The sequence below is a fragment of the Gossypium arboreum genome, chromosome 2 (assembly GCF_025698485.1).
Source record: "Gossypium arboreum isolate Shixiya-1 chromosome 2, ASM2569848v2, whole genome shotgun sequence".
Lineage (NCBI taxonomy): Eukaryota > Viridiplantae > Streptophyta > Magnoliopsida > Malvales > Malvaceae > Gossypium > Gossypium arboreum.
In genome coordinates, this window is record NC_069071.1 from 43,206,942 (window position 1) to 43,216,090 (window position 9,149).

The 9,149-nt window shown below is 39.8% G+C and overlaps 1 non-coding gene across 1 annotated transcript; it reads right to left on the bottom strand.

Annotated features, from left to right (window-relative positions):
• Positions 1-8,773: 8,773 nt before the first annotated feature.
• LOC128289496 (small nucleolar RNA R71) lies at positions 8,774-8,879 on the bottom strand. Its single transcript, XR_008279144.1, has one exon. It is a non-coding gene; the product is annotated as a small nucleolar RNA R71 (small nucleolar RNA).
• Positions 8,880-9,149: the final 270 nt, after the last annotated feature.

The following is a 9,149-nucleotide window of genomic DNA, read 5'->3' on the forward strand; positions in this document are numbered from 1 at the left end:
GTCGGATAGTTTCTCTCATGCGGCTTTAGTTGTCTCGACGCGTAAGCCACAACTCGACATTCTTGCATCAACACACAACCTAACCCAAACAAGGATGCGTCATCAGTATATGACAAACTCTTTCTGGGACTCATTTGTACTAATCTTGGAGCCTCGGTTAAACAGGTTTTAGTCGATCGAAACTTTTTGTGACATTCGACCACTCGAACTTAACATCTTTTGGAGTAGTTTCGTCATCGGTGCAGCTATCATCGAAAAACCTTTCACAAATCGTCGATAGTATCCGCAAGCCCCAAAAGCTCCTAACTTCGGTCACATTCCTTGGAGGTTTCCAATCGACTATGGCTGAAATTTTGTTCAGTCCACCCGACACCGATCACGGACACCACGTGCCCCAAAAGCTAACCTCTCTCAACCAAAATTCACATTTACTGAACTTTGCATATAACTGCTTATCTCGTAAAATTTGCAACACTAGCCTCAGGTGTTCAGCGTGTTCAGTTTCATCTCTCGAATAGACCAAAATGTCATCGATAAATACAACTACGAACCGATCCAAGTATGGCCTGAAAATTCTATTCATTAAATCCATAAATACCGCAGGGGCATTAGTGAGCCCAAACGGCATCACTAAGAATTCATAGTGGCGGTACCTCGTTCTAAAAGTAGTTTTGGGTATGTCCGATTCTCGGACCCTCAACTGATAGTACCCCGACCTCAAATCTATCTTTGAAAACACTGAGGCTCCCTTTAATTGATCAAACAAATCGTCAATTCGTGGCAACGGATATTTATTCTTTATCGTCACTTTATTCAACTGACGATAGTCGATGCACAATCTCATAGTTCCATCCTTCTTCTTCACAAACAACACTGGTGCTCCCCATGGAGAAAAACTCGGTCGAGCAAAACCTCTATCCGTCAATTCTTGCAATTGAACCTTCAATTCCTTTAATTCCGTTAATGCCATACGATACGGGGCTATTGAGATCGGCGTAGTACCCGGTACCACTTCGATGCCGAATTCCACTTCTCGAACCGGTGGCAATCCCGGTAACTCCTCAGGAAAAACATCTGAATACTCACAAACCACTGGTACCGATTCGAGTTTCCTTTCCGTCTCTTTACTCTCAAACACATACACAAGGTATGTTTCACACCCCTTTTTCACATATCTCCGAGCGGTCATAGAAGATATTATCGCTGGCACTCCTCTTAAATTAGTAGACTCGACTCGGACTACCTCATTATTTGCACTCCTCAAATCAATGGTTTTCCTTTTGCAGTCCACCACTGCATCATGTACGGTCAGCCAATCCATACCAAGAATAATATCGAATTCATCAAATGGTAGAAGTATCGGATCGGTAGGAAAATAGGATTCTCGAATTATTAGGGGCATCTGTTGCACACTTTATCAACAGTGCGTATTGACCCAAAGGGTTTGACACTCGAATTACGAACTCGAGAGACTCAACGGTAGAGTCTTCTTGGATGCTAAGGTTTCACATACATATGAATGAGTAGAGCCAGGTCAATCAATGCAATCACACTAGTATCAAAGAGAGTGAAAGTGCCGTTGATAACGTCGGGAAGATGCCTCCTCTCGTGCGTGGATAGCATATGCTCTAGCAGAGCACGAGTCTCGGATCGAACAACCGTGTCGAGACCCTCTCGATTACCACCCCTACCTCCTGAAATCCTCGGGGTCTACCTCTAGCCGTCGTCCACTAGTTCTTGCACCTTGCATCTTATTCTTCTCATCCAGCTCCGTGCAATCTCTAATGAAGTGGTCCTTCGAACCGCATCCATAACAGGCCCTATTAACAGACTTACCCCAACATTCACCTATGTGTCGTCTTCCACATTGGGGGCATTCGGGCTTTTCTTGACGATTATTGCCCACACTAGCTACCGAAGTAGCTCGTGAGTCCATCGATGGTCGTGCTCTAATGGAAATCCCCGCAGTCGCCCTCGACTTATTTGTGTCCTCTCTGAACTTCTTTACAGTCGAAAATGGAGCCTTTTCCGTCGATCTTTTACGATAATCTCTAGCTTCAAATTCAGCCTTCCTCTTCTCCTTCCGAGCTCTTCCGCCTTGCGGCTCGTTCAACTAGTGTTACAAATTCTTTTATCTCCAAAATACCCACCAGTAGCTTTAACTCTTCATTCAATCCCTCTTCAAATCTTTTGCACATAGCAACCTCATCAGCCACACACTCCCGAGCATACCGACTAAGTCTTACGAACTCATGTTCGTATTCAAATACCATCATACGACCTTGCTTGAGCTCCAAGAATTCCTTACGCTTTTGATCGATGAACCGTTGACTAATGTATTTCTTTCGAAATTCCGTTTGGAAGAAATCCCAAGTAACTTGTTCCTTTGGGACTATGGAAATTAAGGTCCTCCACCAATAGTAGGTGAGTCTCATAACAAGGATATAGCACACTTAAGACATTCATCGGTGTGCATGACAGTTCATCAAACACTCTAATGGTGTTATCAAGCGAACTCGGCCCTTTCGGCATCATCGATAAGTATGGCATTAAACTCCTCGCCCCACGCTTCCTAATCAAGTCCACATGTGGTTTACTCACCTCACAGGATCAACAACCGATGGCATTACGGGCTCTTGGGGTGGATTATTTAAATTTGGGAATGGTTGGACAGCCGGATTGGTTTGGGCATATTGCGACCCACTCATTCATCATGGTGAAGAAGGCTTGTTTCGCCCTTCATCTTGATTATTCACGGATGATGAGGCTCAACAGCGGTGTCCCTTGCGCAGAGCAGCCGCTACACTTTCAACGTCATCCGCCAAGGGTCCCTCTACCCCGGGTTCCATTTGCTAATCAAAACAAAAATTTCAACCGTCGAAGTCATCACATTTTAAGCACTAACACATTGGCATGTATAGCTAGACTCACACGCGCTACGGTAGTCCTAGAACCGACTAAACCATAGCTCGATACCAATAAAATTGTAACACCCGTTCCCGATACCGTCGCCGAGTCGGACACGAGGGTTCTCGGACCAACTCTCATGTGTCACACGGACTATTTTCACATTTCCAGTCCGGTGGCAAACTGCGTCCTGTCACCTTAAAAATCATATCTGGAGTTCCAGAACTTGAAAACCAGTTCCGTAAATTTTCCCGAATTTAGACTCATATATCCATCCGTGGATTTATTTCTAAAATTTTTGGTCAGGCCAATTGGTACAGTTTATTAGTTAAAGTCACCCCTGTTTTGGGGTTTGACTACACTGACCTTTGCGCATTACGACCTGGATATCATCTCGTACAGAGCTCCAATGCTCATGCCGTTTGTTTCTAATGAAACTAGACTCAAAGGGGAATCTATGCATATAAGGCATGATTTCTAATTATTTCTGGATAATTTATGGTAAATTTTCAAAGTCGAAACATAGAATCCAGAAACCGTTCTGGCCCTGTCTCACGAAATCTTGAATATCTCTTAAAATACAGCTCATATGGTCGTTTCGTTTCATCCATATGAAAATAGACCCATCAAGCTTCGAGTACGTAATTTTTTTTAGCAATTAATTCCACTTCTACTGTTTTTAGTGATTTTTCGATCTCATATCACTGCTGTTGTCCGCAACAGTTACTGCGATGAGACTATGCCAATTTCATGAATCCTTCCTTAGCCTTACTAATCATCCATCATACATGACACAAATTATGGCCACCTTATCAAAATTTAAGGTTTCTAAGACTCGTGGCTATAGGTTCTAGCATCCCACTCAAACGACCACATAGGCCATTTTCACATGGCTTAAAGTTTACAACCCAAAATTTAACAAAACAAAATAGCCCATACATGCCAAATGTTCTCCTAAGTTGACTAAGAAGACAATACCAAAATTGCTCACCGGTGTGATGACTTCGTTGACGGTTCCGAGCACCCAAAAGGAGACGAGTCCAAGAAACCTAAAATGGGTGACAAGAAAACATCGAGTGAGTTTATAACTCGATAAGTCATAAGCATTCCACAACCATCCATTAATAAAATTATCATAAAATGAAATAATGAAACAAGGCCAAGTGTTCCAGCCATACCGAACTATACCATAGTTCCTTAGACCTTTCGGATCAATCTCATACCAAGTCTTACATTTACATTTCATATACTATTCAATAGGATATTTGAAGCAATTTCCATACATCATTTCATTTCCACAACAATCATGCAATCAAATGAACTTTCATCTATTCCACGATACCTTATTTACAGTAATGCAATTGAAATCATCACATAGATTTAAATCTTACCAACTCCACCCCGAGCATGAACATAGCATCTATTAGCCATGAACTCAAGGTACTTACTCTTTCCGCTGTCCATACTCATCTCGATAAAGTCACACCTCCATATAAATATTCAATCGGAGATATGTGTAGAGTTCGCACACATAGTGCTTAATACTCAATCACGCACACTTAGTGCCATGTGATTCAAGCCCGCACACATAGTGCCATATAGTCCAAACTCGCACACTTAGTGCCATACATTACAAGCTCGCACACTCAGTGCCAATCTAAATCACCGTACACATCTATTTCTCGCACACTTAGTGCCAAGCAAACTTCCTACACATTTCACTATCTCTTTTATGTTCAACAATATCATCTTTTCATACACATACATTTGTATATATTTCTTCTCATTAAACACAATTGCATAGATATTACAATCATTTAAGCAATATCAAATACATGCTTAATGACTTACCTTGTATTGGGTAAAATGGTTCCAACTCGGCTACTCGATGTTCTTTCCTTTGCCTTTGCTTGATTCTCCACCTCTAGCTTCTTGAGCTTAATCAATAAATTAACTAGTTTAACCGTCTTGCCACATATTTATACATGACATCAACTATACTATCATCATTAATTCATCAAATCACAAAATTTTATCTCATGAACATTTAACACTTAACATTTACCCCATCTAGGCCGACTTTGCTAGCACACAAGCCTTTGGCCGAATGTCCTTGACCTATAGTCACCCAAAATTTCTTTGTTCTTTAAAATTCATCCAAGACCACATTCGGCACCTCCAACTAATAATTTAGATACTCTCAAGCTCATTCACAAGTATTATTATATATCACATTAAGCATTAATTATTTTGGAACATGAATTCTATAGCATGGCCGAATACTCATGCACATAACCATATAACAACAAGAACTCAATGGCACAAAAATCTCCTTTTATTAAACATTCATCTCACTTCTCTTCATGCTTCGTCACAACAACATTAAAATACCAACCAAGAAAGACAACCTCCATGGCCGAACTTCATCTCCATAAAATAGCAAAGAAATCTAAGCCATGGGCTAGGTAGGTTTCAAACTAACAACTAAAACATGCATGAATCTTAAGGAATGACATCAAACATACCTCAATCTAGTTGCAAGTATGGCCAAGCTTCTCCAAACCCCCTCTCCCTTACTCACGGCAATACAAAAATTTGAGAAAGGATGAGCACTTTTTTTTGTTTTTCTTGTTCAATTCACGGCAAATGGGGGCATCCATGCTCATCATTTTTTTTCAATTCTTTAATGCTAGCTTTTATTTTATGGCTTCCTACATACACCACTAACCTAACATGTTGGAAACATGTTCCTTTGCCCATAATCTTGTCATGGCGGCCACTATCCTTAGGAAATGGACTATTTGACATGCAACTCCATCTATTTTACTTCATTCTTTTACTAACCTCTTAAAATTAGCCACATATATTTAAATCCTTTCACATGAGTCCTTTTTCTTTCAATTCACGTTCAATTTAACTAAATCAAAGAATTAAAAATTCACACATGCATTTTCTCATATATTTGGCATGGAATAAGGTATTTAAATGTTTTTGTGACCCAGTTTTGTGGTCCCGAAACCACTTCCCGACTAGGGTTAAATTAGGGATGTCACACTTTGACTAATAAAATGGACCTCCTTCTCAGTTCTTTGACATCTCGACCAATTATTTGTATGGGCTCTTCCTCGAAAGTTAGGTCTGGCCTGACCTCGATTTCTTCAACTGCCATGACATGTGAAGGATCCGACCGATACCACCTTAGCATGGAAACATGAAACATGTCATGGATTTGGCTTAGTTCAGGAGGTAACTCCAGCTGGTAAGCGACTGGCCCAATCCACCTTACAACCCGATATGGCCCAATGAACCTTGGGCTTAGCTTCGCCTTCCGTCCAAACCTTAATACCTTCTTCCACGGAGAGACCTTAAGAAAAACTAAGTCTCCCACTGCATACTCTATCTCTTGTCGTTTAAGGACAGCATACGACTTCTGCCTATCCGAGGCCTCCTTTAACCGATCTCGAATCAATTTTACCTTATCCTCAGTATCAGCTAATAACTCAAGGCCCAAAACTCTTCGTTCACCCAACTTCGTCCAACATGTTGGAGTTCGACACCTTTACCCATACAGTGCTTCGTATGGAGCTATCCCAATGCTTGCTTGATAGCTATTATTGTACCCAAATTCGACTAACAGTAAATAGTCCTCCCAGCTACCTCAGAACTTAACCATGCATCCCCTCAACATATCTTCCAATATTTGGATCATCCTTTTTGACTGTCCATCAATTTGAGGGTGGAAAGCCGTACTGAAGTTCAACCTAGTACCCAATGCCTCATGCAGCTTGATAAACCATAATTTATACATATTTTTACCCCATGCTTAACACATTTTATGGATGATTTTTACCCCATGCTTTAATTTCATGTTTTATACTTAGGCGAGCATAGGAGATTGAAAGAAACGAGAAACGGGCTAAAAACAGAGAAAATAGGCTAAAGTACGAAACCAACGTAGCTTGGACTTCCTCACAAGGGCAGACCACACAGCCGTGTCAATTTGGCAGAATCGAAGCACGACTCACACAGGTAGAACACACGCCAGTGCCATTCTAACAGGTTCGAGTACGGCCTGAACTAATCGCACACGAGCATGTCCTTGCCAAGCCCAAGTTAAGTCCAATTCGAAAAAGGCTAATTTTGAGGGCTTTTAGGCATTCTAAAGCCTATAAATACACCCTACAGGAAAAGCAAAAGGACACGGAGAAAAGGAGATAGGGAACTGCTCAAGGGAAGCTGATTGATCCATCTCAAAAGCCGGATTCACCATCAAGACTGAAGATCTCCCCTCAATTTCCCTTTAGGAGTTTTGGGTTTTCTTTATGTTTTGTATTCATTATTCTCCTGAGATGTTTTCCTTTTTAGTTATGAACTAAATCCCCTAAATACCTAAAGGGAATGAAACCTAAGATGAATCTTGTTATTATTTTCTAAATTGTATGATAAATATTTAACTTGTTCTTAATTATGTGTTCTTAATTCTTGTTTTGATATCCCTGGATACTGATTCAAGATAAGCTCTTAGGCAGAGGAGGAATAGACCCTATCTAAGAGTACTTTTGTCATAATTAAGCGGAGTTGATTGCGTGCCTAGAGATAGGTTGACAAGATTTTTCCAGATTAGGGTGAAACCTAATAAGGGGATCCATAGATCGAGTTAATGCAACCCTAACGTGTTAATTAGAGAAAAATCTCAATTATTCAATCTAGGGATTAGATGTTACTAGTCTTGAATAAGGATAATAACATAACTTAGAGATCTCTATGGAACAAGTTAAATGAATAAATCGTCCGATTCGAAGTCAAAATAACAAGTGAAGTCTAGGTGGATTCTTCCTTAGGTATTGTCTTAATTCAATCGATTTTCCAAAAGTAATTCCCCAATTCTACTTTCTGTGAATTCTTAGTTTAGATAATTAGTTAGTTAAACCAAAACCCCCTTATTCTTAGGCTAGATAATAAAAAGATAGTTATTACTAGTACTTTTAGTTCCTTTGGGTTCGACAATCCGGTCTTGCTAAAACTATACTACTATTTGATAGGTACACTTGCCTACATCGTGATAATAGTTAGTTTCAAGAATGATCCTTTATAAATATTTAAAACCTGTCATCACGAAAATCACGATTAAGTTTTTGGCGCCGTTGCCGGGGAACTAAGATGTTAGGAACACTCAATTTTTATTACTTTAGCCATTTATTTTTCTTGCAAGTTAATTCTATTTTATTTTTATTATTATTATTTATTAATTTACTTTTTTTTATCTTGGCAGGTTTTTAAAGTTTATGACTAGAAGAAACCCATCAGACCACTACTTTTTGATGAAGAAATCGATTGCACAGTTCGTAGAACCCAAACAGAAGTAAGGCGAAACTTAATATACACAGAGAATGAGCAACAGAATGATATTCAAACCCCAACGAGGAGATCGCTGAAAACCAAGACAATCAGCTACCTCCTGCGATACCCGTTGAACTAGCAAATCAAAATCCTGCTCCTCGTACTATGTATGATTATGCTAAACCTACTTTAACAGGAACTAAGTCAAGTATAGTTAGACCTGCTATTACTGCAAACAATTTTTAGCTGAAACCTAACACAATTCAAATGATACAGTAATTTGTTCAGTTTGATGGTTTGCAGGATAAGGATCCAAACACTCATTTCGCAAATTTCTTGGAATTTTATGATACATTTAAAATTAATGGCATTTCTGACAATGCCATTCGTCTTCGATTATTCCCTTTTTCATTGAGGAACAAAGCTAAATAGTGGTTGAACTCGTTACTACGAGGGTCAATTACTACTTGGGAACAAATGACCGAAAAATTTTTATTAAAATATTTTTTGCAGGCTAAAACAGCCAAATTACGTAATGATATCTCTTTGTTTATGCAGATGGACATAGAAACTCTCTACGATGCATAGGATAGATACAAGGACCTACTGCGAAGGTGTCCTCACCATGGATTACCTCTATGGTTGCAAGTTTAAACATTCTACAATGGTGTGAACCCCTCGACAAGGCAAATGATTGATGCAGCAGTCGGGGGAACCATCAACAACAAAACACCTGAAGAAGCTTACGAATTTATTGAAGAGATGTCACTGAATAACTATCAGTGGCAAGTCATGAGGACTAAGCCAACTAAAACAGTAGGCGTTTATAACGTCGATTCAGTTACTATGCTGTCAAACCAGGTTGAACTTCTAAATAAAAAGATTGATGGTTTACTTGGTTC